Genomic DNA, 26656 nt, shown 5'->3' with positions numbered 1-26656 from the left:
TCTCAACCACTGCGCCACCACTTAGAAGCGATCTAATTTTGGGTGAGTTACCTCTCTGAGCCTTAGTTTTCTCATCTCTAAAGTTGGAACAGTATCTACTTTTCAGGGATCTTGTGAGGATTCAAGGTTGTTTTTCTAATGTAATTGGTTCATGGATGATTCCCTAGAGGGAAAGAGGACAGAGAGAGGAAGCTGTAGGTACTAGGTACTCTTACTCCAGGAAACGTGGGGCCAAGGTGGCCTGAGTGTCAGGACAGCAGAATTTCAGGCAGGGTTATATCCATATTTCCATATCCTTTGGGGATGAAAGATTAGAAAATTTGCAGTTCTCACTGTCCATACTATAGTGACCATGGAAATTCCTAGCTGCAACATTTCAGCTCTGGGGCCAAGATTTCTGGACAGAACGTTTGCAAATCAAGCCCTTCCTTCATTGCTTTCTGGACATTCCAGGCCCTCAAATACATGTGCAGGGCAATGTCCCCTTCTTTTTCTGCCTCTAACTTTGACTCTCCTGTTTTCTGACATTCTCAGCCTCCTGGGAGACTCCTAACCACATCCATGTGATAAGAAATATTCCTGTCTGAGAATGAGAGTTAGGGAAGGAAGAAATGCCACCAAAATTTCACTGGCCTGAGAGTGCCCACCCATTTCCTGCACTGTGGTTATCTCTAAAGGGAGAACCGGGTAATATCCCTGCCTCCAGGTTTGCAAAGTCTCTGGTATTATCAGTAATGAAAAGACAACCTAAGATTGGTAAAAGAAAAGTATCACTTTGGAAAGCAATAAAGTATACCCTGATGAGGCTGACTAGGAATATAACCTATGATTTAGCAATCTTATTCCCAAGTATATAGTCTGAAAACTCTTGCACCATGAGATACAAGAATACTCTAGCAGCACTGGTTATAACAGAAAAACCTGGAAACAAATCACGTGTCTGTCAAAGGCTAGGTGTATTAATAAATTGTGGTATATCCATATATATGCATAGATGTGCACTACACATCTGTGGACATAAATAAACTGTTGTACGTCTAAGGACATGGATAAATCTCAAGAAACACAACGACGAGGGAACCAAACAACACAAGAGAAGGTTTCCACTTATATACAGTTTAAAAATAACCAACACTAGGTAACATATTATTTAGCTATAAAGAAAACTAAGGGGGTGATTTGTTACATCTGGAGGCTGGAAGAGGGGTACCATAGAGGAGGTTCACCCAAGCATCTTCAGAGGAACTGGCAATGTTCTCCTATTAAGCTGGCTGGTTGGAACTTGAGTGTTTATTTTATGATCATAATTATACATTTTAAACTGTTTGGATATTTTATATACATCCTTGGCTATGAATAATTTATTTCACAATAAAAGAAATTAATGTAACCCAAATGTGCATGGGGCCCCTTGCAGAGTAGCCTCTGCTCTTACTCTACACTGAGCCCAGGAAGAGCACCAGTGTCAACCTTGACAAATAGCACAAATTTTATTAAACGTTTTGTAGAAGATGGAAATGAGTGTTATATATTGTGTAGCACATGGCAAAAGTTAAACGTTCCCTTTCTTTAATCATCTCTATTCTTCCTTTTTTCCTGCACAAATGCTTTCTCTTTCTCATACATCTGTCTCCTCCGAAGCCTTGAAGAAGCCCGTCTAGAAACTATGACAATCAATTCTTCCCACCTCACAGAGCCAGCTGTCCTGGCCAGCCCTAGTCCCCGCAGCATGATTGGGGGGCATTGACTGATACAGAATTTTGAATCTCATCAAAAAACTATTGACTACCACAACAAACTAATGTCAGAAAAGCAAAAGCACAGATGAACAGGAATCTGTCCCTGTCAAAAAGGAGTTACAAAGCCAAAGAGTACTGACAAGCGAGATGTTGACTATCTGAGGAATTGGCAAAACTAGTTTCATGCCATGAGAAACAGAATGGGTCCAATCACTCATTCACTCATTCTTAGTTCATGGTTTCACTTCATTCTTAGTGAGAGAATAGAAGCCACTGGATGTGAAGCCCCACATCTTCTGACCTACAAACCCACCTACTCACCTGCACTCATCACATCCTTCCTCCCTCTCTAAGCTCAACCTTTCCCTTGGGTTCTGGACTCCATCTATTCTTAAATCCTAGAAGATGTCAAGCCTTACATTATCTTTCTTCTCCTGAACCTGCAATTTCTGCCCCTCTCCTGGATTATCTTCATTGGCATGAAAACATAATCCACTATCTCTCTTTAAGAATATAACAACAATAATCCTCCATTGATCCACACCTCTCCATACCTACTGGTCCATTTCTCAGTTCTCTTCTACAGCCAAACTTCTTGAAAGGGTTACTTACTGCCTCTGTTCCTAAATTCTGAATTTTATACTACTGAAATCTAGCCTCTGACTTCACTGCTCACTGAAACACCCACTGACTTCCATGTTGTGCAAAGTTCAATGGGCCCTTCTCAGTCATGTTACTGAACTTCTCAGCAATGGCACTCCCTCTTCCTTAAAACTTTTCTTTTTTGCTTCCTAAAACCACTTTCTCTCTTAACGGCTGTTTCTTCTCCTCAGTTTTCTTGAATGCTTCCTCCTCCTTGACCCAAATTTCAAATCGTGGGAGTCCAAAGAGCTTGTCTGAGCCCTCTTTGCTCTTCTCTCTACATTTTCTTCCCTAAATAACTTCATCAATTTCCACAGGTCTACTACTTATGGTCTTTATATGGAGGCCTTTTAAATTTACACGTGAAGGCTCTGAGCTCTTCTGAGCTTAAAACTCATATCCAACTACCTGCCTGGAGGCTTCTCTTGGAAAATTTACACACATCTGAAATGTAAACAGAACTCTTATCTTTCTCCTGAGCCTGTTTTTTTTTTTTTTTTGAAGTATATAGTTGATTTACAATGTTGCATTAATTTCTGCTGTACAGCAAAGTGATTCAGTTATCCATACATATACACTCTTTTTAATATTCTTTTCCATTACGGTTTAATCTTAGGATATTGAATACAGTCCCCTGTGCTATACAGTAGGACCTTGAGCCTGTTTCTTTCTCCTTCTTCCAAATCTTCCCAGATCAGTACATAGCAAGCCATTACTTCAGTGAGAAACATCCTTGATTCCTTTCCTTCCTTCATCATTCACATCTAAATCATCAAAATATCTGATCAATTTCTATTTTTAACATATAATCTCAAACCTACATTCTTCTGCCTTTACCGCCCTTGCATGACTCCAAGACAGTACCATCTCCTTCACTGTGATGGTGATGCTCCTGCAGCATCTTGTCACTCATCTCCCAAGTCCTCCCTCCTGAACTCCTAACTATGGGGCAACATCTCTGTGTGATCTCACTCCTGTATCTGTCCAGGATGCCCAGCTCATTCTATTCCATCCATATTTAACTCAGGGCCTCATTCTGCCCTTTCCTCTGCCTGAAGTTCACCCCCCTTTCCCAACTAGGAAAGGCTTCTTGTTCATCTCACCCAAAGTACCTCCACCCATCAGCCTCTGTCTCAGTCTCTCATTTATTCCCTTCATAAGAAACTAATTACAAATGGTGGCTACTTCATTTATTGTTTTCTGCTGCTTTCCTTTTTGTCAATATCTCCTACCTGAATACATGTTTCACGAGGGTCAGTACCTCCTATGTCTTGTTTATTCTTCTTCTTCCAGTTCCTAACACAGTGATTGATATAAAATAGTTGCCAGACATAGCGACAGAAGCCAGATAATGACAAATTGATAAAAAGTCCACAACAAAATGACTTCAGTATAAATTAATTGCCTCTTACGTGTCAGCCATTCTGTTGGGGAGACAGAAATAAAAGACAAGTAAATATGGCATGGGGAAGGCCACGACAGAGGCACACACAGGAGGTGACAGGCAGTCAAAGGTAAGGCACCTGATCTAGATGGGGTGGGAAGGTTAGCCAAGAAAGGCTACACAGAGGAGTCTGACATTTCAAAGGATGTTTTAAGTCATCCAGTGAAGAAATGGAGGAAGGGCATTCCAAGCAGAGTGAATAAAGTGTACCAGTCTGAGAAGACTCTCCTCCACCTAACTCCTCCAGCTGGAAATGTGTAAACCAAGGGCTCTGCTTACACTCTCCTTTCCTTAACCCCAAACTAGACAAATGTGCCACACTTCAAAATGTCATCTCATCCCCACCCTCTGCTTCCAGGAAGTACTGTCTTTATTAATCTCAGGCAGACCTACTTAAAAAGATATATTTAACCCACCTGTAAAATGCACAGATCTCAAGCAAAAGTAACAACTTGGAATACACTGTCTGCTTGCAAGTTTCCTACATTAACCTGAAAGAGAGACTCACCTGAGATGATGCTGCCATGTCACAATATCACTTATTCCATGCTCAGCAAAGGCAGAGAACAACCCAGAACTAGGATCGTGGTCCAGGAAACTTTTGAAACTGTGTGTTAATGATGGAGAAGTTTCTGTGGCTGTGCTGTGTAAAGTTGTTTTCTCAAGACTTTTATAGTTTTAAAAAAAAGCAGATAAGTAGTGAAGATTAGCCAGACTCTGGGTATAATCATTAGCTTCTAAGACCTGTGGATTCACAGGAGTCATTTTGAGTTATATTTAATGAAGGAGAACTTTAATATGATGTTTCTTTCCACCTTAAGGATTTCAAATTACACTTTAAAACACAAAAGTTAAAATAAGAAGGACTTTTAGGAATAATCTTCTTCGCCCCTTCGTTTTATAATCCAAGAGACTTAAGACCAATAGAGTAAGACCATTCACGTAATCAAGGTGTTTGTGGTGGTTAATTTTATGTGTCAACTTGACTGGGCCCGGGGTGCCCACATACTTGGTCAAACATCATTTCTGGGTGTGTCTGTGAGGGTATCTGTAACATGAGTAAAGCAAATTGCCCCTCCCAATGTGGAGGGCTCCGTCCAATCTGTTGAAAACCTGAATAGAATAAAAGCCTAAGAAAGAATTCTTCCTCTCTGCCTGTCTTCAAGCTAGAACATCAGTCTTCTCCTGCCTCCAAATTTGGACTTGGACTGGAACTATATTATCTGTTCTCCTGGGTATGAGTTTCTCAGCCTCCATAATCACATAAGCCAGTTCCTAATAATAAATCAATCAGTATCTCTCACCCTCCCTTCCTTTCTGTACACACACATACACACACACACACACACACATACACACACACATTATTGGTTTTGTTTCTCTCAAGAATCTTCACTAATACAGTGTTCAATGTCATCCCAAGGGAATCACACATCCGACCTCAATAGCCTCCTCCAACCACCAAAGTCCTGAGGCTCCAGGTCAAACGCCACACCATTAGCAGCATTTGCCACCCAGGTCCTGCCATCTTCCTGTGTGACTCTCTGTCCACATGGGTGGCCTGTCCTGAGTCCTACCTTCTCTTTTTTTTTAATAATTGAAGGATAGTTGATTTACAATATTATATTAGTTTCAAGCATACAACATAATGATTCAATATTTTTATAGATTCTACTTCACTTAAGGTTATTATAAAATATTGGCTATATACCCTATGCTAGACAACATATCCTTGTAGCTTATTTATCTTATACACAGTAGTCTGAACCTCTTAATCCCCTACCCCTATCTCGCCCCTCTGCCTTTCCCTGTCCCCACTGGTAACCACTAGTTTATTCTTTATATCTGTGAGTCTGTTTCTGTTTTGTTATTTTCTTGCCTTCTCTTTTCTTTGACTTTTCCATTCCCATTAACCTTCTCTTTGCTTCTGCTGCAAGCAGATTCTTTTCCTCACGTAAATTGATACAATCAAATACTCTATACTCTGAGAATAACCTTGCAGCATCACAGCTAGTTCACTGAATTGCTCCCAGACTCTCGCCTGCTTTTTGACCCATCCCTTAGTCCCCTTCTGACTTCATTTCCATGCACACCCAGATTTGCTCCTAGGGGCTGTAGAAAACCCCCACTTGCCAGTATCCTAAACTTCCTCCGTCTCTGTCCTTCCTCCACATCCGTTTCCCTCCCCCCAGAATGTAACTCCAGTCACTTCACCTGTCAGCTTTCTCTACGCTTGTACCCAGCTGCAAATCGCTGCTAGAGAAAATCACACAGCTATAAATTAATGATAAACTTTATCTGCCTTCTCCACGCTGCTCCACAAACATACTGTGCTTCCTACTCAGCTGACTCTCCACATTTCAATAATAACTACTTTAAGATTTCTTCACTCTCTTCAGATACTTGACCCCTCTACATCCGAGTTCACTCTCAGAAAATTACCTTATTCTACTTCATAGAAGATAGAGCTCCATCAGACCAAACTCCTTCAACTTTCTAACTGTAGTGGATTGAATAGTGTCCCCACCAAAAAAAAAAAATGTCCAGATCCTAACCCTCAAAACCTGTGGATGTGACCTTATTTGGAAAAATAATTTTTGCAGACACAACTAAGTTTAGGGTGAGCCCTAAATCCAATGGCAGGTCTCTTGATACGAGAAAGGCAGAAAGAATTCTGAGACACAGAGAAGCCGGCCATGTGAAGATAGAGGCAGAGGTAGGAGGTATGCAGTCTCAGACAAGGGACCCCTTCAGAGGGGGAGAGACCAGATGACACCTTAATTTCTGGACTTCTGACTTCCAAAACTGTGAGAGAATAAACTTCTGTGTACTTACACCACCCAGTTTGGGGTAATTAGTTATGGCATCCCTAGGAAATTAATCATGTCAATCAAGTTGGTACTTACCTGCATCCATAACTGCCCCATATCCTTCCCCTTTATTTACAAGAACAAAGGGTGGATACCTCCTATTTATGTCTCCAGATAGGCTGAGGATCCCACAACAAGGCCTTGTGATTAATAGTGCAAGTCTCAAGTCAGATGCATGGGTATGAATCCCAGATCCACCATGTACTGCGTGGCCCTGGTACCTATCTGTGCGTCAGTTTCCTCATCTCAAAGAAATGGGATAATAAAAATAGTACCTCTCAGAGAGGCTGTATAAGACTCAAATGAGATAGTGCTCTTAGAACAGTTCCTGCACAAAGAAGGGCCCAGTAAATTATTATCTTTTAATTAGCTCTGGTTATCTTCTTAGGGACTAAACTATTTAGTGAGTACTTCCTTTCTTGTTCTTTCAGCCTTTCTTTCATGGGATAATTTACATGAGTATTGAAACATTCTCAACGCTTTCATTTCCAAAAAACAACAACATCACTCCCCTAACCATACCTCGCCCCAGCGAGCTCCCACCCCATCCCTAAACTCCATTTCACAACAAATCTGCACTCACTGCCTTCACTTTCTCATCCCTTCCTCGTGCCTCAGTTCGCATGTGAACCGACTGAAATCGACTCTGGCCCTCCACTGCACCTGCACTGGCCAAGGCTACACATGACTAACTTCTAAAAAAAACAGTTGTTATCAGCAGCCTTTGTCACTGCTGCCCACACACCCTTTTTTTTTTTTTTTTTCGCGGTACGCGGGCCTCTCACTGTTGTGGCCTCTCCCATCGCGGAGCACAGGTTCCGGACGCGCAGGCTCAGCGGCCATGGCCCACGGGCCCAGCCGCTCCGCGGCATGTGGAATCTTCCCAGACCGGGGCACGAACCCGCGTCCCCTGCATCGGGAAGCGGACTCTCAACCACTGCGCCACCAGGGAAGCCCCACACACCATTTTTTAAGAGCTTCTTTCCATTGGCTCTGGCACCTGCCCTCCTTGTTGTCTCCCAGGCTCTCTGGCCGATCTCCTGTGTTGGCTTCCCCCTCTTCTGATGATTCCTTAAATGATGGGTTCCTCAGGGCTTCCTTTTAGCCATTTTTTTTTTCTGTACCTTCAGTGAGATGTCGACCACTCCCAAAACATCAATTTACTCCCAACAGGCTGATGATTCCTGACTTGTCTCTCCAGCCCAGATTCCTCTTCCTCATTCCAGGCTCACCTATCTCATTGCTCACGAGATATATCTACCAATACGTCTTAGACATTTCAAATTCAACATGTCCAAGGGGGAATACTCACCTTCCCTGACCATTTCGAGAATCTACATCTTGTCTAGTACTCACTGTCTCACTAAGTGGCACCTCCCCTCACCCCTTGGTTCAAGCCAGAAACCTGCGAGCCATCCTGGACTCGTCTCTTCCCTTGACTTCGTAAAACCAATTTCCACCAAGTCTTATCCATTCAACACCTTAAATATCTCTCAGATTCACTCATTTCTCTCCTTCTCCACTGCCCTAATATAAGCTAATACCACATCACAAATACCTTGAAACTAATATCCCATCAGGGGTTTTCCTCCAGAATGTCTCCAAATTTCAGCTAGAATAATCTTTCCAAAATATAAATCTGAGTGTGGCCACCCCTGCCCCCATACACACACAAAGAGTTAAAATTTTTCATTGCTGGTATTTGCTCTTATAATAAAACCTAAACTCCTTAAAAAGATTTATCAGCCCCTCCACAATCTGGCTTTCAGCATTCAGCTCCCGTCCCATAGCCTGCCTGGTGTCTTTTTGTTCTCCCTTTCTTCCATGGCTTCATACCACTTCTTCCAGGAAGACCTCCATGACTCTCTGTCCTCCAGATATTACATGACATTCTCTGTACTTCTTTTAGCAGAGAACTCACCAGAACATGTTGGGATGCTGTAATTAATGTCTGCTTTCCACATTATATAGCAAGCTCTGTAAGGGTCAGAATCATGCCTGTCTTGTTCCCCATATCTCCCCAGTGCTTCTCAAAGCTCCTGACATACAGTAAGCATTTAATGAAGACAGGCTGAGGAAATAGACAAATGTTTTTCTAAGAGGGAGGGGATATTTGTATACATATAGCTGATTCACTTCACTGTACAGCAGAGACTAACACAACATTGTAAAGCAATTATACTCCAATAAAAAAAGTAAACAAATGCTGCTTTTCTTGTGAATAACTCAGTACTTTATACGACATTTCTCTAAATTCCCCGTGAATCATGACTGAGTTTGTATATGTAAAATGACCATAATTAAAAGTTATTGACTGAATTAAAGGAGCAATTAGAGTGATTTATCCCTGAACTCTCTCATAGAGTAAGTTAATTCAAAGGAAAGGAATTATTTGAAGAAAACCTAGAAACTGGGAGCCATTTAGTGGTGTGACCTGGAGACCTTGGAGAAAAGGTTTTAATGGCGTCGTACTCAGATTAAGATAGACCATGAAAAGGATCCTTTATAGTAGACTGGTTTCCTGAGGGGTCAAGTTTGGAAATTATAAAGAAATACATATTAGAGGAATTTAGGATAGGAAGCCATGGACAACATCCAAATTTGAAGGATTACTAAATAAGACATCTCTTAACCTGGTCAAATTTGGACTCTATCTTTTATACTTTCTACACCTTTGACCAATAATCTACTTCTGATTCGCACCATTTCAGATAACTCTGACATCTTATTTCTCTTCTTTCCTATATGGATCATGGATGAGGTTTACAGACAATGTGTGCATTCAAATGGGATAGATGCAATCTTTGACCAAAATCAAGTCAGAAAATAACACATTTTAATGTTTGTGATTTGACATGCAAATAAAGAAAGTAAAAGAGTATCTAATAAATGAGGCTCACATACCATGAGGGAAATGTTGTAAGCAGGAACACTGACTGTCCAGAGAAGAAAAGTTTTAGATTTTGCATTGGAAAAGCCTGGCTGGCATTGTTGAGCAAGATTTCCAGAAGGTGGCGCCCGGAACCAATTAATGTGAAACACAAATGCCAGTGTGCTGTTGGACATTTTAAGAATTAAAATGTTTTAAGAATTAAATCACCTCCCTTTTGAGACATATATACTCTGCTCACACACTCAGGAGATTGTGGAGTCCATGCCTTATGTGCAGACACATATACATGCGCCTAGACACATTCCTCCACTGAGGAATAGAGTAGCATTTTATATACCACTACTATACTATGAAGGCTAACATTAACAAGCCAGACATACAAACACACATACATATGCATGTGAATTGGATCTGCTTCTCAGGGCCAATCCATCTCCTCCAAACTGGTCCTTTAACACCATCTACTAAATAGTCCACATTTCTCTGCTATATTAGCATTCTCTCTCTCTCTCCACAATAACTAATCCACTTTCTATGCCTTCTTCAAACACACAACATCCTCTTTTTCCCAGTTATTCTCACAAGATGACATGATTACTTACTTTAAAAGAAGGAGGGGGGCTTCCCTGGTGGTGCAGTGGTTGAGAGTCTGCCTGCCGATGCAGGGGACACGGGTTCGTGCCCCGGTCCGGGAAGATCCCACATACCGCGGAGCGGCTGGGCCCGTGGGCCATGGCCACTGAGCCTACGTGTCCAGAGACTGTGCTCCGCAATGGGAGAGGCCACAACAGTGAGAGGCCCATGTACCGCAAAAAAAAAAAAAAAAAAAGGAAGCCTTATATATGCTGTCTACAAGAGACCCACTTCAGACCTAGAGACATGTACAGACTGAAAGTAAGGGGATGGAAAAAGATATTCCATGCAAATGGAAACCAAAAGAAAGCTGGAGTAGCAATTCTCATATCAGACAAAATAGACTTTAAAATAAGGACTATTAAAAGAGACAAAGAAGGACACTACATAATGATCATAATGATACTGATATATAGGGATCATAATGATCCCTACATATGATATGTAGGGATATGATATGATATGTAGGGATCATAATGATCCCTACATAAGGGATCGATCCAAGAAGAAGATATAACAATTGTAAATATTTATGCACCCAACATAGGAGCACCTCAATACATAAGGCAAATACTAACAGCCATAAAAGGGGAAATCGACAGCAACACATTCATAGTAGGGGACTTAAACACCCCACTTTCACCCATGGACAGATCATCCAAAATGAAAATAAATAAGGAAACACAAGCTTTAAATGATACATTAAACAAGATGGACTTAATTGATATTTATAGGACACTCCATCCAAAAACAACAGAATACACATTTTTCTCAAGTGCTCATGGAACATTCTCCAGGATAGATCATATCTTGGGTCACAAATCAAGCCTTGGTAAATTTAAGAAAACTGAAATTGTATCAAGTATCATTTCTGACCACAATGCCATGAGACTAGATATCCATTACAGGAAAAGATCCGTAAAAAATACAAATACATGGAGGCTAAACAATACACTACTTAATAATGAAGTGATCACTGAAGAAATCAAAGAGGAAATAAAAAAATACCTAGAAACAAATGACAATGGAGAAACAACGACCCAAAACCTATGGGATGCAGCAAAAGCAGTTCTAAGGGGGAAGTTTATAGCAATACAAGCCCACCTTAAGAAGCAGGAAACATCTCGAATAAACAACCTAACATTGCACCTCAAGCAATTAGAGAAAGAAGAACACAAAAAACCCCAAAGCTAGCAGAAGGAAAGAAATCATAAAAATCAGCTCAGAAATAAATGAAAAAGAAATGAAGGAAAAAATAGCAAAGATCAATAAAACTAAAAGCTGGTTCTTTGAGAAGGTAAACAAAATAGATAAACCACTAGCCAGACTCATCAAGAAAAAAAGAGAGAAGACTCAAATCAATAGAATTAGAAATGAAAAAGGAGAGGTAACAACTGACACTGCAGAAATAAAAAAGATCATGAGAGATTACTACAAGCAACTCTATGCCAATAAAATGGACAACCTGGAAGAAATGGACAAATTCTTAGAAATGCACAACCTGCCAAGACTGAATCAGGAAGAAATAGAAAATATGAACAGACCAATCACAAGCACTGAAATTGAAACTGTGATTAAAAATCTTCCAACAAACAAAAGCCCAGGACCAGGTGGCTTCACAGGCGAATTCTATCAAACATTTAGAGAAGAGCTAACACCTATCCTTCTCAAACTCTTCCAAAATATAGCAGAGGGAGGAACACTCCCAAATTCCTTCTACGAGGCCACCATCACCTTGATACCAAAACCAGACAAGGATGTCACAAAGAAAGAAAACTACAGGCCAATATCACTGATGAACATAGATGCAAAAAACCTCAACAAAATACTAGCAAACAGAATCCAACAGCACATTAAAAGGATCATACACCATGATCAAGTGGGGTTTATTCCAGGAATGCAGGATTCTTCAATATATGCAAATCAATCAATGTGATAAACCATATTAACAAATTGAAGGAGAAAAACCATATGATCATCTCAATAGATGCAGAGAAAGCTTTTGACAAAATTCAACACCCATTTATGATAAAAACCCTGCAGAAAGTAGGCATAGAGGGAACTTTCCTCAACATAATAAAGGCCATATATGACAAGCCCACAGCAAACATCATCCTCAATGGTGAAAAACTGAAAGCATTTCCACTAAGATCAGGAACAAGACAAGGTTGCCCACTCTCACCACTCTTATTCAACATAGTTTTGGAAGTTTTAGTCACAGCAATCAGAGAAGAAAAGGAAATAAAAGGAATCCAAATCGGAAAAGAAGAAAAGCTGTCACTGTTTGCAGATGACATGATACTATACATAGAGAATCCTAAAGATGTTACCAGAAAACTACTAGAGCTAATCAATGAATTTGGTAAAGTAGCAGGATACAAAATTAATGCACAGAAATCTCTGGCATTCCTATATACTAATGATGAAAAATCTGAAAATGAAATCAAGAAAACACTCCCATTTACCATTGCAACAAAAAAAATAAAATATCTAGGGATAAACCTACCTAAGGAGACAAAAGACCTGTATGCAGAAAATTATAAGACACTGATGAAAGAAATTAAAGATGATACAAATAGATGGAGAGATATACCATGTTCTTGGATTGGAAGAATCAACACTGTGAAAATGACTCTACTACCCAAAACAATCTATAGATTCAATGCAATCCCTATCAAACTACCACTGGCATTTTTCACAGAACTAGAACAAAAAATTTCGCAATTTGTATGGAAACACAAAAGACCCCGAATAGCCAAAGCAATCTTGAGAACGAAAAAAGGAGCTGGAGGAATCAGGCTCCCTGACTTCAGACTATACTACAAAGCTACAGTAATCAAGACAGTATGGTACTGGCACAAAAACAGAAAGATAGATCAATGGAACAGGATAGAAAGCCCAGAGATAAACCCATGCACATATGGACACCTTATCTTTGATAAAGGTGGCAGGAATATACAGTGGAGAAAGGACAGCCTCTTCAATAAGTGGTGCTGGGAAAACTGGACAGGTACATGTAAAAGTATGAGATTAGATCACTCCCTAACACCATACAGAAAAATAAGCTCAAAATTGGTTAAAGACCTAAATGTAAGGCCAGAAACTATCAAACTCTTAGAGGAAAACATAGGCAGAACACTCTATGACATAAATCACTGCAAGATCCTTTCTGACCCACCTCCTAGAGTAATGGAAATAAAAACAAAAATAAACAAATGGGACCTAATGAAACTTCAAGGCTTTTGCACAGCAAAGGAAACCATAAACAAGACCAAAAGACAACCCTCAGAATGGGAGAAAATATTTGCAAATGAAGCAACCGACAAAGGATTAATCTCCAAAATTTACAAGCAGCTCATGCAGCTTAATAACAAAAAAACAAACAACCCAATCCAAAAATGGGCAGAAGACCTAAATAGACATTTCTCCAAAGAAGATATACAGACTGCCAACAAACACATGAAAGAATGCTCAACATCATTAATCATTAGAGAAATGCAAATCAAAACTACAATGAGATATCATCTCACACCAGTCAGAATGGCCATCATCAAAAAATCTAGAAACAATAAATGTTGGAGAGGGTGTGGAGAAAAGGGAACACTCTTGCACTGCTGGTGGGAATGTGAATTGGTTCAGCCACTATGGAGAACAGTATGGAGGTTCCTTAAAAAACTACAAATAGAACTACCATATGACCCAGCAATCCCACTACTGGGCATATATCCTGAGAAAACCAAAATTCAAAAACAGTCATGTACCAAAATGTTCATTGCAGCTCTATTTACAATAGCCCGGAGATGGAAACAACCTAAGTGCCCATCATCGGATGAATGGATAAAGAAGATGTGGCACATATATACAATGGAATATTACTCAGCCATAAAAAGAAACGAAATTGAGCTCTTTGTAATGAGGTGGATAGACCTAGAGTCTGTCATACAGAGTGAAGTAAGTCAGAAAGAAAAAGACAAATACCATATGCTAACACATATATATGGAATTTAAGAAAAAAAATGTCATGAAGAACCTAGGGGTAAGACAGGAATAAAGACGCAGACCTACTGGAGAACGGACTTGAGGTTATGGGGAGGGGGAAGGGTGAGCTGTGACAGGGCGAGAGAGAGTCATGGGCATATACACACTAACAAACGTAGTAAGGTAGATAACTAGTGGGAAGCAGCCGCATGGCACAGGGATACTGGCTTGGTGCTTTGTGACAGCCTGGAGGGGTGGGATAGGGAGGGAGACGCAAGAGGGAAGGCATATGGGAACATATGTATATGTATAACTGATTCACTTTGTTATAAAGCAGAAACTAACACACCATTGTAAAGCAATTATACCTCAATAAAGATGTTAAAAAATAAAATTAAATTAAATTTAAAAAAAAAAAAAAAGGAAGAAGCGGAGAAGGAGCCACCTCCATCATCAGGTGAAATTTTCTTATCTTCCGTATGTCAACATGCAAATCTACATCCGCACACATGCTACCATCCTACACCAAGAGAGAAGCTGACTCTCCAGCTACCAAAGTGAATCCCTTCACAGTACTCTACATCATATTCTCACCTCCTCTCCACTTCCTCAGAAACCTTGGCTATCATTTTTGCCTTTTTCCTCTATTTCTCTCTCTTGACTATTCAAACTCTCCTTCTCAATGACTTCCTCCCCAGTGGTTTTCAAACAGCTCAAGTCTCTCCCACTGAAAAAACAAATAAAATGGGTGGATGTACAGATACAAGTTTGGCCATGTTTCATTGTTGAAACTAACTGATGGGTTGTTGAAATTAAGTGATGGGTACATGAGGGTTCATGATACTACTCTGTTCAATTTATTTACATTTGAAATTTTCCAGAATTAAAAGTTTTAAAATAGAAAAAACAGAAAGATGTTCCTGTTTGGCTCTTCCTGCCATCCAGCTCACCAGCCTCCCCTCATCCCTTCTCAGCCAAACTTTTAAGAGTTGCCTCTCTGTGTTCCCTCCATGTCCTTCTCTCCCCCTTCCTCTGCACTGCAATCCAGTTTCTTGCCCTGATACTCCATAGAAAGTGAAATAACTCCCACCACTGGCTTCCACGTCACTGAATCTAACAGATAAGGTTAGGTCTGCTTATTCTTGACTTTTCAGTAGCATGTGGTACTCAATCAAGTCCCATCTTGAACGCTCCCTTCCTGTGAGTTCAGAAATGATAATATTCCGGTTTCTCTCTTACTTCTCTTGCCATTGCTTTTCTCTTTTTCTACTGTGCCATTAAATATTAGAGTTCCTCTTAGCTCATTCTTAGGTCCTTTTCACTCTACACTTTCTCCCAGGTGATCTCATTCATACTTTTGGCTTCAAATTCCAACATGCAGATGACTCCCAAAATCAAACCATCAGTTCAGACACTGACCCGGCTCTCAACTTCATAGCACCTCAAAGTTAGAAGCTCAGAGCTGAACTCACCTACCCCAAACCTGGTCTTCTTTCAATGTTTCCTATCTCACTCAATGGTAGGCAAGCCAGAAATCTTGGAGCCATACATGACAAGTCCTTCCTCTTTGTACCATTTCCAACCCACCACTAAATCCTGCACATTTTAGCTCCTAAATATCTCTAAAACCCACCTACTTCTCTCTGTTTGCACCACTACCCGCCCCCCCTCCCCCGCCCCACCAATCCAAGCTAACCTCACTTTGCACAACAACTACTGAACTGCTATTCAGCTCCAGCATCTATCCTGGCACCCTTCCACCCTGGCCCCTGAGCAGCAGCTGTAGTAATGCAAAAGCAAAGCTAAAATGCAAAGCTAATCATGTTATTCTTTGACTTAAAACCCTTCAGTGGTTTCCCCCTGTTTTTCAGATAAGGACAAAACCCCCTGCAGTCACAACAAGGCCCTGTGGGGTCAGCCTCCTGCCTCTCTATCCAACTTCATTTCACGCCACTTTCTGCCTTCCTCTCTGTAGTCAAACCACACTCGCTTTTCAGTCATTTGTCCTCCCTCCCACCACAAGACCTTTGTGCTCCCTGTTCCTTTGTCTGGAAAGCGCTTTCCTTTATTCTTTGCCTATTTCCTACTGATCTTTCAGATTCAAGTCAAGAGACATTTCCTGGAAGCAGCTTTCCTTGGCCCCTCAGAGGAGGTCAGCTCCCTCTGCCATAAACGGCCTGGGCTCCATCGACCTCTCCTTCACTCACAGTTGCAATTCTACGTGTATTTGTGTGATAATCTCTGTCTCTTTTTGCTTATCCTTGTATCCCCGCACCTAGTTCGATGCTTAGCACGGAGTAGGCACTAAATAAATATCTGTCAAATGAGTAACTGAATGAATGTTCATTCCCTGCCAGGTTTCTATCTACTTAACCAGTCTCTAGACTATCTCCCCCATCACCTCTGAGTGAATACTCAGGGGTCACAAAGTCATTTTTAATATTAATATATCTCTGTGATTTTATAACTGATATATATCAGACACCCATATGTGGGACATGCCAGTCATTTTTATTATAAGGTTTGGAGCCAGATAATTATTTTTATACCTAAAAATGCAGATATAATGAAGTAGAACCCCCAATTTGTACTAGAATGTAGCATAAAGTATGAGACTTCAAAGCAATGTTGTACTTGGCTAAAGCCGCTTTAGGCTCTGCTTCCTGACACCTGGGGGTAAGCAGTCACTCTCCTCCACTACTTGGGGCACACTTAAGTACAAACATTTTAAAGTACTGCTGGAAGTTTGTGCATAATTAGAAAAGAAAAAAGTTGCATATTCCTTCAAAATAAGTATAATTGGTTCTCAATTGTCTGCTATTTTGGATGGTACCATTTCCCTGAAAGGAAAGAAGGAAGAAGAATATTAGGGGTTGTTAATGATTCCCAGATGATGCTTCTCCGAGACTCAGGACTGAGCTGGGTGCATGGCAGGCAACACTCCCAGAAAGTGCGCTGGTCAGGAACACAGCAGCCAATCTCTGGTATCCTATCTCCTCCCAGCTCCCCAGGAATTTGTCTTTAGTCTCAGCCCACCTTCCCTGTATAGACAGACTTGCCCTCATATCTAGCTTTAAAGCCCTGCATTGCTCCTAGCAGAAAAGGCTTCAGGTGACCCTCTCCACAGGGCCTGTGAAACTTTGTCCCCAGGGCTAGACTAAGGATTGCTGCAAGGTTTCAATGCTCAGAGCCCTAGAGAGAAATCCAGGGCTCCCACAGGGACCACAGGGAGAGAGCCCCCTTGAGGGTAACTACTATAGAAGATACATTGTACACTTCTTACTTCCCTTAGCACTCTACTATGCCCAAGCATTTTCAAGGTGGAGAAACATGTGGTCCATGGCTAAGTCCCCCAGAGCCTCACACAGGATCTCCAAGAAAATAGCATGAGGCATGCAGTCTGAAGAAGTCTGGTTGGACACACTGTCCGTAAACAAAGGAAGCCAGTGTTTGTTTTTACACCTACTGTGTATCTACCTATCTAGACACTTTTCCATTTTACCTTATTTAATTCTAGATATTATTTGGCTCATTTTCTAGATGAGAAAACCAAGGCTCAAGAAACCTAGTGCATGCCCAAAGTTATGCAAGTAAAGAGCAAGCCCTCTGATGCAGACCGAGGTCCATGTCATCCCCATGCAGTTTCTTCCTCCATTACGCTCCTGTTTCCAGCTTCTCGTATCATATGACTCTGTGTCTCACCTGCTGTCCATTCTCTCAATGGAACCACCACAGGAAAACATTACCATTACAGAAACAAAAAGATATATCTTCCCAGGAAGACATAGAGAAGTTTAAAGACATTCTGTTCCATTATAATTTATAGAAACTGCAAAAGACATAAACACTGAAATCATGTTTAGGAGAATAAGTTCCATTTCCTATGGCTCTTAAATACAAACAAAATGAACATTTTCTTTTGCTAGTAAGTGGAATCATTGTAATGACAATAAGTAAAAGTAACTAGTTCCTAGACAAAATATAAATGATCCATGCCAGGCTAGCTCTCCAGAGATGATAAATCACTTTTGTAGATGGGCATTGTTATAAAACCCTCCACTTCTGGTGGTACTAGCTCCACCACTTGGGAACCACAGTGCCACGCCCTGCTGCTTCTAAAAGGTGCTGGGTCCAGCAGATCTGCAAACATTCCCCTCCCCCCAGTCCAGTCTATTCTTTACCAACAGCCAAAATTATCCTTTTAACATCTAAATCAGATTCCACCACTTCTATGCTCAAACCCACCAATGATTTTCATTAGTATGAAGGAAAGTTTGACCTACAAGCCTTATGTCAGCACTTGCCAGTTGGTCTGCAATTGCCCCGAGGTAGTGGTTTGAAAATTTAGTGGAGTATTTTTTTGTTTTTGTAATGACTGGGGACCACCACTAGCCACAGAGAGGAAGATTACCTGGGATTTGTGTGTCCTGCAATGTGCAGATGCACCTCACACAAGGAAGGCTTTGCCCTATGTTGTGCACTTCTTTTGAATGACCTACTGAAAGGCTAGTTGTTGGTGTCTGGACCTAGGGTCTATCTTATTTTTCCATATAACTACAGTTTCTGTATGGTTTAAAACTTCCTAAAATATTCAGGAATGCAAAATGCTGCATACTTTGTAAGAAGATTTAATTTGTTTTGATCATAAATTTATCAACTGTGCACCAGCTTGGAAAATCACAACACTGCTTGTGACTGACATTCCTTGTGATATTTAAAACGTACCTGCATTTTTTTTGGCATATATAACATCTATAGCTGTTGCACTGAAGGTGATTCTTCATATAGGTATGACTGCTAGTGTGGCATTTATGTATTAAAATACACAGCATTTATGACAAGTTTATTTCCTTATATTACAAAGAGGATATTTCATTGATTTGTTTTAATTATGTGTGTAGGAAGTTATATAACCTATAAATTTCACTGCAAGAGAGTAAAGGAAAAGTGAGGAGACACTGGACTTATTATACAAGGCAGAGTTGGCCAGAGTTTACTGATAGGGTTGAGTACATTATCCTATATGACATGCTCCATATTTATCTCTGAACTTTACTCTTCATCACTCCCTCCCCTCCAACCACACTGACCTTTGTGCTTTCCCTCAAAGCCATCAAGCTCATGCCCAGCTCAGATTCTCTGCTCTTGCTGTTTCACTGCTTGGAACACCCATCTTCTGCATCTCATTGAGCTCTCTTGCTTTATTCACTCTTCACTCAAATGCCACCTCCTGGGAAAGTCTTCTGTGACCACCACACTTCACATCACTCTATCTTTAATCATTAGTTCCTCCAGCAGGTATCCCTACCTACAAATCTATCATAATATTATTTACCTATCTATTCTTTATCTGGCCCATGGGAATATGCATTCCATGAGGGAAGTGGGCAATGCTATTTCGGATCCCAGTGCCTGCAACATGGAAAATGGCATAAAGTGGGCACTTGATAAATATTTGTAAAGTGAATGAATTAATGCATGAAGATATCGCCTGTGTTCCTGATCCCTAGGAGCTACGGCTCTTTCTCTTTCCTATCTACATAATTTATAGCCAGTCTAAGTAAGCATTCATTCATTCAAATATATCCATCAAATGCCAACCATATTTCAGGCAGTGCGAACACAATAATAAATGACATAGCCTGCCTGCATACTTTGTAATTAATGATCATTTTCAGCACCTGTGAAGCACTTGAGTCCTACAGTGAAATGAGCTTATAAAAAAAAAAAACACCCATTTCTATTTTATATTCTGAGTATCTTTAAAATACAATAATTATGATATTCATAAATTAGAAGTTATCTCTCATATGTTAAGAAAAAAGTTATCACATATAAAGGAATTTTTACCAATGTGGAAAATCTTGCTGCCAGTGCTGGTGATGTCCTTTTCAAGTCCCCAAAACATCACCCCTCAGAGGCTGAGGGAGCTAAAGGCTGATGATGTTTGAATAAGTGGAAGCTTTTATTTCCCTTCAGTGGTGTAGCCAGCAGGGGCCTCTACCTACCTGGCTGAGATGAAACTACCCATGTAAGGCACAGAGGGACCATCTGCCCTCTGAAGGACTCCACTAGCTAGAAAGTCCATCCCAGCCTCTTCGTTAGGGTGGCACAAGTCAGCATCAGCCCCAGTTGATGGCATACAGCCACAGTGGAGGTTCCAGGCAGGAGATGATCATTCAGTCCCTTTCATTTCCCTACTCTCTGGCCAGGCATCTTTCCCACATGCTGAGGAGAGAGACAAAGGCAACCCCCAAACTAACAGAGCCTATATACTTGTACAGAGCTGTACAATGGATTTTCTCATTCATTTTTACGTGTGGAGGATAGATAGTACCATTTTGTTTTTATAAATTAGCAAATTAAGGTTCAGAGAGGTTTAGAAACTTGGTAAAGCTGCAATTTAAACCAAGGTCTTCTGGTTCTAAGTTAGAAAATGGAAATCATTGGCTAAAATAAGTTTGGGGGATTATCTGTGGGGTTTAATTCTCACTGGTATAGAACTTCACGTAAGGAGCAGCCTACATTCCACCCTGATCAAACACTTGAACAAATCTCAATTTACTGCCTACTTGGGCACATTCCCTCCCAGTTCCCACAATTTCATAAAACCTACATTCCTAGAAAGCTTCTAGAATTGAGAAAACCTTAGAGTAGGCCATGATGAACCTGTACTCTTACCCCAAACTTTAACAGTGACAGAGGAACAACGCTCTTACTTTTCAAAACTGTTACTGTTGAGCAGCACAATTTTAATAGAATGATGCAGGGGCGGGGGGGCTAGAAAGATGTAGGTAGTATTCTGAATTAAGGCGGAAAACTCTGATATGCCCCTTCTCTAAACCTCCTCCCTACATGCCCTCCCGCCACGCACCCCCATCCAGACACACAGACCAATTTCCTTTCAGGCCTGACCTTTAAGCAAAAATATCTAGGATAAACAGAGCTAAAAATGGGCTCCAGAAGGGCTGCCCAGGGATTTCAGGTCCACACCAGTATCCTCCAAAGGGCATATCCATGGGGCTGGTAGGAAAGAGTTAACATTTGAATTGGTGTTCTACCAAAGTAACTCAGGAAGGTAAAGCTGTGTTGGTTCTTACTGCAAGAATCCTAAGTCCCTTTAAAGTACCAGACTACTTCAAAAGAATTTCAGGAGTTTCAACTTGCTACAAACATGCGTGTGTCCTAAAGGCTTAAAAAACATCAGTCTCCTTCCAGTGCCCTCCTGTCTGCCCTATCAATTCCCCACCTCTTGGCATGGTTTGGATTCTCCTCTCTCAGCCCGCCCCAGCTTCCTTAGAGCAGGAGTGCACGGCTGGCTGTGTCCTCTGGTCGCCCGTCCAGAGTCCCGTGTGGGAGAGATGCTGACTCCCCAGCAGTCAGGAGGAGAGGTGTGTCTTCTCAGGTTTCCTGAGTTCACCTGAGGTAGAGGTCAGTTCCTGGCTTGGGTGGCTCCCTCTAGCTAATAGACTAGAGGCTGCAATGTGAAAGGGAGAGCCGGACCAGCCCAAAGCAGAAAACCAATGTGACCGAGCTCCCAATCTTGCTGAATATGGCCCATTAGATGAGATAGGGAAAGACAGCAGAAGTGGATGCAGGGTGAGAGAGGTGGTGAGAAAAAGGCTTGTTGGAAACCAGGAATTATGAAAATAACATTCAGATACAAACTTCCAACTTTGTCCTGCAATCAGGAAAGGCTGCAAACTTTTCACAGTAAAGAGCATTTAAGACCTTGACTTTCTTGTACAAGTTTGTCTGCTGCTGGTAATTAGCATGCTGTTGTGTAGTTTATTCTACTGAGACAAAGAGCAATGATTACATCTCACCTTGTAGATGAGGAAGTGAGTGATGAACATTAGCACAAAAAGCCCACCCTTTGGAATACAAAAGTATAGCCAACAAAGACAGCACAAGAAATCATCCTCTGCATGACCCCATCCATCTCCTGACCCACCTTGGTCAAGGTGATTGTCACCTTGGAGCACAACTGGACCTTTCCTCATCAGCATATGGGACGATCTGCCTTTTTGTTTTCTCGGAGGTAAAGGGATGGAACCATAGTGGTTCCAAAACCTATGGCCAGGCGTCTCCATCCCTCTGTGCCAATGATTTTTCTATGAAGCAAAGGATTCAAAGGCTGTGTCAGTCAGGCTGAGCAGGGAGATGCAGCAGACATCTGAGCCTTCATTAGACAATGAAAATTAGTAAGGGAGGAACAGAGAAAGAACAAAGAGGGAGGAGACAGAAAAAGAGGGGAGGTCCAGGATTCCCAAGGAAAGGGGTTTCCTTTCTCTTCCCAGAGCCCCCAGGAAGGAATAAATATAATTATCGACCTAGCATGACAGCATACAAAATAAAAGAGGCACCTGCCAGGTGACCATCTCTGCCGGGACTCGAACCCGGAACCTCTGGATTAGAAGTCCAGCGCGCTCGTCCATTGCGCCACAGAGACCTCACCACACACACAGCATCAGCACCAGAACTGAAAAAGCACATACCTTCTGCATCACCGAGCCATCTCAGCATCCTGCTCTCTGAGCGGTGGGGGGACAGGGACAGCTGGAAAATCTGGAGTGGAGATCTACCAGCCGGCTCCATCAAAGCTTTTCTCAATACCGTGGGTCCTGGGGTCCTCAGAGGATTGGAGAAATGTGAAGGTGGTCATTCTCCCAGTCCCAGAATCTCTGATGGAGTAGGACAGAGCTACAGCCTTTGCTCTTCTTTCCTCTCCATCCCTAAGGGAGGATAGGGAGAATGCCTTTCTATTCTCATGCTAATTAAGCAGAGCGCACCCAGCCCAGCGGAGAAAACTGAAGCCTTCTCTACCTCCACCCCTCTCCCTCGCTGTGGTTTCATCCCATTCCAGCTATTCTCAGACAGGGGCTAGGCAAAGCTGGGAGATTCAGGAAAACCCTCGATCCCTGAGACAAAGGAGCTGCCTCCGTAAAGAAACAGTGTGAACGGCAGCAGCGGCTAGCAGGGAAGCTGGGCTCCAGGGGACTGGTCCAGTTCTCAGCTTTGAGAGCTGTATCTGTCGAGTCTGGGGAAGAGGTAACGGGAGTCTGATATGACGTTTCTTTAGCATCTTCACTAGAATTAAGGATGGGAGTGGAGTCGAGCAGCAGTGAATGTGTGTGTATGTGTGTGTGTGTGTGAGAGAGAGAGAGAGAAAGTGAGAGGGAGGGAGGGAGGGCACACACAGGGAAGAGGGTGAGAGTGGCAGCTCTGTAATGAAATACAGATGGTCTTCAAGCAGCCCTCCACGAATACCTGCTTCCCTTCCCCCACCTTCCCCGACTCCAAGTCTGCCTTTCTTTCCTCCCAGGACTGTCTCATTTAAAGAATGAGGATTTCTCAGCTGTCTGGGCTTGCTAGGGGTGTCCCAGGACAATCAAACTGACCATCTCTCCACAACCATACATAAAGACCTCCATACCCAGCCCAGACCCAATAACACAGTTCCCATTTTTAAAAGCTTCCTAGAGAAGACAATGCCATAATCACTGTTTCCACTATGCCAGTCCTTCTGAAAGTCTAATCTAAGCCCTTCTTACCTCACCTTCAGCTCATTTTATCTTATTTGATTCCCAGATACATCAGGGGACAATGCATTGATCTAAAGACTTTGATTCAGTGTTGAGGACCGTACTCCCACTCAAAAGGTTGCAATAAGAGCAAAGCGCTGGCTCAGATTCCCCTCGTGCTCCCTCAGTGTGTTCTTCTTAGGGCCCACGGCTCTGGGCACTGCCAACCGACTCCGATTATAACTCCAGATCTAGGTGATGGCCAAGTGAAGAACAATATGACAATATGAATGGCTTCAATTAGAGGAATCTTTAAGGGCTCTTCTAACTCTCAGACTACATCCTAGTGCAACATCTCACACCTCCCCACCTGTTCCTATAGCCCCAACGATGGGATCTGGGAGAGAACGGACCAAGGTGATTCAGTCAGGCTGGGATGCAAGGGGAAGACTCTTAACACCTGGGGAAAAACAGCCACTCCAATCAAGCCTGCCTTCCGTCTAGGACCTAGAGATAGGAGCTCAGAAAAGTGAAACAGATTATGCATATTACAAACCTAAAGCAAGGAGGCTCATTATAGGCCGTTCTTAATACATTTACCCTAGACAACTCCAAGAACCTGACACACAGAACTCCATGCTGGCCAGAGACTGTATTACTTTGAGTGGCTAGTAGCAAGGTGCTAGTCAAGGAATTCACCAGGAGATCCGTGTGCCTGTAAAGGGAAGCTCAACCCTTAGGCCAGCCATGAACCCCTTGGGCACAAGGAATAGGAAAGCCTAGGTTCTCAAGGTACTTTGCACCAGGCTCTGTCCATGTTCTCTGAGACACGACACACATCCTTTGCTCTTCATAACGATATAGCCCTATACCCAAGAAATCTATCAGTCCCAAGTTCTGCCCAAAGCTTCACTACCCTAAGAGATCATGTGTTCTCCACAACCTGAATGAAGAGCCCCAGCTCTCCAACTCCCTCCAGGACCTTCATTCGCTGTTCGTAATGTTCTCAGTTGGGGCTGGGGATACAATGATGAGAGATAATAATGACATGGTCCCGCCCTCAAGGATCCTGTAGGCAAATTCTAATCTAGGAACTACTCTGAAAGACTTACAGGAAAAGATGGAATCAGTCTTATTACCCACCAAATAAGGTGTCAATTTTCCAAGTTCACACCAAGACCGTAACTCTGGAAACAGAAAGATCCAGCTTCAGTAGCAAGCTGTGCAGCTTACTTGCTTCAAAACCCTGGGAAAATGACTTATCTTCTCTATCTTCCATTTCCTCCTTATAAACTGAGGGCAATAAAAAAATGCTGTTGAGAAAGATGATCTGAGACTTCATGGTACACGCCGTTGTCCCCTTCCTTCCTCTGTCCCATGAGTTATAATTCTTGACTATCTTGCCTGGATTGCCTCCTTACTCTTAAATACCCTTCCTTTATTTTTCCTTCACCCCCCACAGCAATTTCTCCATTCTAGCAAAAAACCCACCCCTCCTCAACAAGAGTCTTTCCAGGACCCCTTATACTTACAATCTGTATCAATAAAAATACCCTTGCACTTTGTCCAAGGATTTTTATCAAATAAGGAATGTCCCTCTGACATCTGTTATTTCACTTTACATCCATAAATCAGATAAAGCTTCTTGATAAGTGTGAATACTGTCTCTCAACTAGGTTTTTAACTTAAAAATAAGAAGGGAAACAATCAAAGAAAGTGATAGTTTTTAAAGGGGCAGGAAAGATAAGGTTAAGCCATTCAAAATGATTAAAGAGAGTACATCTTTTTTCTTCTTTTAAACTAGGTATGTCATTTGTGTTTATGTAAACCCTTAAGAAGATGAGTACACTCTCCTTCCAAAAGAAATTTTGTACTGATTGAATTCTCCAAAGATCTGTGACTCAAGCATTACTCATGCTTCTAACTGAATACCACCCTTTGACCCCACAGACACACTGGTGATGCTCATACATTATTTCATTCACAAAGTGTTGCTGGGATACATATGATAAATGCCAAAATAAATTCTCCCATTGGCCCGGAAACAAATACAATTAAATCCCACATCCTACTGTGGTCCTGCTGACAGCTTCCCTAAAGGTACTTATACCAACTAGTCCATGTTTTAAATACTAAGAGATATTAGATGGAGTAAGACAGTGTAATAGTCATTTGGATAGCACAGCCTTTAAACACCATACTTTCATCTTTCAGTCCCCACAATGTTCCAAACCTTATTCATTCACATCTGTGTGGACACATCCTCCAGAAGTGGTTTCCATATACCATTTTCTAGTGTCCCTAATGACTAAAAGCTCCCTCTTACTTTTTCACCCCTACAAGTCAGCCCACCTCATTCCTCCTGTCAGCACCTCCCAGAGAGGTTGAGAAACGTGTTTTGCAAGGTCAGGCCTGTGGGGCTAGGCCCATTCTGCAGAAGTAACAGATGCTCAGCTCCTAACTCCCTATCCCTTAAAGGGCAGCAGGGACATATCCATAAGGCTGGAAAAAGGCCTTGAGTTCTTTTCCAGATACTGCATCCTTTTGGGGCCTTGCTCCATGTCATTTGTCTATTCCTCTCATGCATTTTTCTAACCCATGATAATAAAGCATTTATGTTCCTAAAGCCTTCTATTTCCTTCCTTCTTCAGTCAAGGAGCTTGACAAGATTGCTTGTTCCATCCTCATCTTTTTCCTGTTATCTAAGCAGAAAGAAGTGAGTTAATCCAAATAATAATTGAGCCTGAGATCAAGCCAAAGGAGGACAAATACTGAGCAAATTTTGCTTTAATCATCACATCCAACTTTCAGAAACCATTCCAGGTCTAGCCCAGTCCCATTGGGTTACCCAGCCCTCTCAAGCTTCCCCAAAGGTAGACCTAGAACCAACCTATCTTGACAATGGGCTGGACTTCCAATGACTAGTCAAGGTC

The 26656-nt window shown here is 41.8% G+C and overlaps 1 protein-coding gene and 1 non-coding gene across 2 annotated transcripts in view; both read right to left on the bottom strand.

Moving 5' to 3' along the window:
* The window catches only part of IFI16 (interferon gamma inducible protein 16), a 109508-nt gene extending 86510 nt beyond the window's left edge, over positions 1 to 22998 (bottom strand). Inside the window, exons 1-2 of the mRNA XM_060297663.2 lie at positions 22698 to 22998; positions 22154 to 22313 (exon numbers count right to left, since the gene is read on the bottom strand). The gene's annotated coding sequence lies outside the window, so the exon portion shown is untranslated. The remainder of the gene's footprint in view (positions 1 to 22153; positions 22314 to 22697) is intronic.
* TRNAR-UCU (transfer RNA arginine (anticodon UCU)) lies at positions 22578 to 22651 on the bottom strand. The gene has a single exon. It is a non-coding gene; the product is annotated as a tRNA-Arg (tRNA).
* Positions 22999 to 26656: the final 3658 nt, after the last annotated feature.

This window comes from Globicephala melas, chromosome 1 (assembly GCF_963455315.2).
Source record: "Globicephala melas chromosome 1, mGloMel1.2, whole genome shotgun sequence".
NCBI lineage: Eukaryota > Metazoa > Chordata > Mammalia > Artiodactyla > Delphinidae > Globicephala > Globicephala melas.
This window is presented reverse-complemented; position numbering and strand designations above follow the sequence as displayed.